General features: G+C 40.3%; 1 pseudogene; it reads left to right on the top strand.

The window, feature by feature from the left end:
• Positions 1-2,710: 2,710 nt before the first annotated feature.
• On the top strand, positions 2,711-4,407 carry LOC120592728 (eukaryotic translation initiation factor 2 subunit 3, X-linked-like; annotated as a pseudogene).
• The last annotated feature ends 581 nt before the right edge of the window (positions 4,408-4,988 follow it).

Below are 4,988 nucleotides of genomic sequence, written 5' to 3' on the forward strand. Positions count from 1 at the left end.
TTTGAATGTAATCTTTGGCATTTTAATTATGATGTGTCTTGGTGTGGGCCTCTTTGGGTTCATATGTTTTAGAACTCGCTGAGCTTCCTGGGTTGTATGTCTATTTTCTTCATCAGGTTAGGGAAGTAATCCATTATTATTTCTTCAAATAGTTTTTCAACTTTTTGTTCTCCATCTTTTCCTACAGGTACCCCTATAACATGGATATTTTTGCTAATTTTGTTCCATAGGCTCCTTAAATTATTATGATATTCTTGGCTTCTTTTTTTCTTGCTGTTCTGATTGTGTGTCCTTGGCTTCTCCATCCTCTTTATCAGTGGTTTGATCCTCTTCTTCACCCACTCTGTTAATTCCCTCTAATATACTCTTCATCTCAAATAACATATTCTTCATTTCTGACTGATTCTCTTTTATAAAATTTCCATTTCCATTTGTTTTTTTTATCTCTTTGTTAAAGTTCTCACTGAATTCATCTACACTTCTTCTAAGTTCACTGAGCATCTTTATAACCAGCATTTTGAATTCTGCATCTGTTAGATTGCTTGACTCTAGTTTTCCTTGATCTCTGTTCTGTTCTTTCATATGGTTTTTACTTCTTTGCCTTCCCATTTTGGCTGCCTTTCTGTGTCTGTTTCTATGTACTAAGCAAAGTTCCTAAGTCTCCCAGTCTCATTAGTGTGCCTTTGTGTAGTAAGTGTTCAGTGGCACAGTCCTGAGAAGGTTTTAGCTGCAGGCCAAGTTTAGCCCCAGCCTGTGCTCCTTTGAGTTCACCTGTTAAGATTCAGCCAGCAATCCACAGATGCTGTGCTTATAGTTGCCTCAAGAGTCCATGCCAGAAACTGAGGTCGGCTGCCACCAATGTTGGTCTTGGAGCTGCCCAGCAAGGGACACAGGACTTTCTGGGGACACAATTAAATGTGGCTTGGTTAGGGCTATGAATTAGGTGAGGCAGAGACTCAGAGAATTCTCTGGGTGGAGCAACCTCTGTTATCCAGTTTGATGATGTCTCAGCTATGACTGCGCCTGAGTCAGCACACTGGGAGTGGGGAAGGCTCGACAGAGGAACAATGGACTTCTGTCCGGGAGAAAGCCTTCCCTCCGGTTCTCACTCTGATAGTTCATTGTTCCTCTGTGAGTCCCTGCTGCCTGCGAGCAGCCAACCCGGCTCTGGTGCTCAGAGTCTGTCACCACAAAAGTTCAATGGTGGATATAGCTCCTTTAAGAGGAGTCTGTAGCTGCCAGCTGCTACTGCTGTAGCCTCTGTCTCACCCAGTCACTGGGGAGGGGGCAGCCTTGTGTCTTCACTCCCTCTTGCCTTACACCGTTACAGGTTGATGTCTTATTTCTCTCCCTAGTTGAAGTGCTTCTGTTCATTTAGACTCCCAGACGACTCTGCTTGCTCTTTGCTCCGTGTTTTCATCAGAACTTTGATGTGGTCACAAGAGCAGATGAACAAAGCCTCTATCATTTATGCTATTTTGCTTGGTCTCTCACTTTATCTTACCTTGAATTTAATTGATAGCCTTGCTGCTTCAAGCATTCTTAGTTGTAGGTCTTTGTTTTAATCACTTTGAATATTTTGTGCATTCCCTTTTGACCTATAAAGTTTCTTTTGAGAAATCTGATGACAATCTTATGAGAATACACTTGTAACTAGCTGCTTGTCTCTTGCTGCTTTTAAGATTCTCTTCTTGCCATTTAACCTCTGGCATTTTAATTATAATGGGAAAACATTTTTATGACTTCAAGGTAGGGTCATAATTTTAAGATATAAAACAAATTCTATAAAAGAAAGACTGGGACGTTTTATTATAGAGAAAATGAAAACTTGTGCATCAAAAGTGAAATGAAAAGTCAAAGACTGGGAGAAAATATTTGCGATGCATAAACCAGATTTATTAATCCAAAAATATGTAGAGAATTAGATTAACAATCCAATAGAAAATTGGATAAACTATATAAAGAGAACTCTTTTTGCCAGGAAACACATGAAAATTTGCTCAAAGTTGTTATGCTGGAGAAAGCAGGACACCAAGTTGAGTGAAATCAGCTGATTCTGTGGTCAAAGGCCACTTAAGAGTGCTGTACAACAGAGTGTGTGACACTGCTTCCCAAAGCCGAGTAAAACAGAACTGAATATGACTGTGAACATGTTAAAGTATTTATAATCAAATCCCTGATAGTTACTGAGTGCTCATTCTGTGCAATGTACCTTGAGTGGTTGTTCAGCTATGTTCAGCCTGTCCTTAGAAGAGGGGAGAGGTGGACTGCCTTTGGAAATGGAGAGAAAGGCAGGTAGAAAATGATAGAGCTGTTTATCTGTCCTGCTGCAACTCAACTATTTCAATTTTTATCTCTTTTATATATTGAGTTTTACATAGCTCTTGTTGAAAAATCTCATTCCAGATTATTAGAGAACTTGGTAAAGAAAGACGTTCACATGTCAGTTTTCACACCCTGGGTAAAATTCCCAGGTTGTGGAAAACCCTTCCGCCATCGCCAGGAGAAACGGAAATGACATCTCCCTTGCAGCGCCACTATGTTAGTTTCACCCAACCTAGCAAGGGGCCTTTTACGGGGCTGACCTCTGCACTGCCTGTGTAAATAACCAACATGTCTGCGATGAATAGATCCGGGAACTTTGCCTTGTGTTTTCCAGACAGCCTGCTAGTAGGTACTGTATGAATCAAAGCGGAGAGAAGTGCAAGCAATGAGACCGTGCTGCAGCAGTCACCTTCCTTTCCCAGGCCTGGGCCCCAGTCGGCCTTCACACCTTTGCTCCTCACCGCCCTCCACACTAGAGGGCCTGTGGAAGGTCAGGGAGCTGCGGGGGCGACTTCCTTTCTCTCCAGGCAAGTTGGCGGGAGGCGAGGCTAGAGTGACTTTGGGGCAACCGCATTTTTCTCGCCAGGATCTTGCCAACTTGAATGTTACCAAATTTACCCCACTTTCACACGAAGTTATCAGCAGACAATCCACAATTAATATAGGTACAACTGGTCATGTAGCTCATGGGAAACTCACAGTTATAAAAGCTATTTCTGGAGTTCACACTGTCAGGTCCAAAAATGAACTAGAGAGAAATATTGCAATCAAGCTTGGATATGCTGATGTTAAGATTTATAAACTTGATGACCCAAGTTGTCCTCGGCCAGAATGTTATGAATCCTGTGGAAGCATACACCTGATGAGTTTCCTACAGAGGTTCTGGGGACCAAAAGGAACTTCAAATTAGTCAAACATGTTTCCTTTGTTGACTGTCCTGGCCACGATATTTTGATGGCTACTATGCTGAACGGTGCAGCCGTGATGGATGCAGCTCTTCTGTTGATAGCTGGTAATGAGTCTTGTCCTTAGCCTCAGACATATGAACACCTGGCTGCTATAGAAATCATGAAACTGAAGCATATTTTGATTCTATAAAATAAAATTGATTTGTAAAAGAAAGCCAGGCTAAAGAACAATGTGAACAGATCCTTGCATTTGTACAAGGTACAGTAGCAGAAGTAGCTCCTATTATTCCAATGTCTGCTCAGCTGAAATACAATACTGAAGTTGTCTTTGAGTATATAGTAAAGAAAATTCCAGTACCTCTAAGAGATTTTACTTCAGAACTCCAACTCATTGTTATTAGGTCCTTTGATGTCAACCAACCTGGCTATGAAGTTGATGACCTTAAGGGGGTTGTAGCTGGTGGTAGTATTATAAAAGGAGTGTTAAAGGTGGGCTAGGAAATAAAGTCAGACCTAGTATTTCCAAAGATAGTGAAGGAAAACTCATGTGTAAACCAATCTTTTCCAAAATTGTATCACTGTGGAACATAATGATCTTCAGTATGCTGCTCCAGGAGTTCTTACTGGAATTGGAACAAAAATTGAATCCACTTTGTGCTAGGCTGACAGAATGGTGGGACAGGTACTCCATGCATTTGGAGCTTTACCTGAGATGTTCACAGAGTTGGAAATCTATTTCTTGCTTAGACGGCTTCTAGGTGTATGCACTGAAGGAGACAGGAAAGCAGCAAAGGTGCAAAAGTTGTCTAAGAATGAAGTGCTTATGGTGAACACAAGATCCCTGTTGACAGGAGGAAGAGTTAGTGCAGTCAGGGCTGATTTGAGTAAAATCATTTTGACTAATCCTGTGTGCACAGAAGTAGGAGAAAAAATTGCCCTTAGCCAAAGAGTTGAAAAACACTGGTGTTTAATTGGTTGGGGTCTAATAAGAGGCGTGACAATCAAGTCAATAGTAGATGATGACTGAAGAATTCCAAGTAAATAATACATTTGGATGAAATCAGATTTTCTCTTAACAACCTAGGGGTATCTTTTTAAAGCAATACTGGGGAATGAATATCACAACTTACTGCCTCAGTTATAACTGTCATTGTCATTTTTTAGTCACGAAAATTTAACCTCCAATACTAAAATAGAGTCTACAATAAATGCATAAACTGGTATAATGCTAGATTGAATCAAAATTTACCAAATAATGTCTAATTTATATATCAAAGCAGGTTTGAAATGAAGTGATTTGCTACAACCAGCCTTTGCTGTAGCACATTTATCACCAGACCTGTTTGAAATAAATTTATTTTTTCATGATTCACCTTTGAGTAACTCTAGGCTTGAAGGCTTGAATTGATTGTTATACTAGTCAAAACTTGGACACAAATTCTTGAAGACCAGCTTCCTTTTGCCTTATATTTTATGTTGCTTTATCTTTGCAATTATAAGTGAAAAGAAATTATCCTCTAGAGTATGAGTGCTTGTTCCCATTGACACACCTTTCTCTCCCCTTTCCCCTTTTCTGGACTGGAACATAGGAAACTAGAGCCAGAAATACTCTTCACTCTCTTGCTATCATCTGTGCAAATGTTTCTGCATTTTCACCTGAAATCCAGCAATCTTCTCCCTTTGGAAAATACTGTTAAACCAGATGAATAAAGATCTTTCCAGGCCCACCCCCCCCAAAAAAAAAAAGAAAAAAAT

Source organism: Pteropus medius, unplaced genomic scaffold (genome assembly GCF_902729225.1).
Source record: "Pteropus medius unplaced genomic scaffold, Ma_sr-lr_union100, whole genome shotgun sequence".
NCBI lineage: Eukaryota > Metazoa > Chordata > Mammalia > Chiroptera > Pteropodidae > Pteropus > Pteropus medius.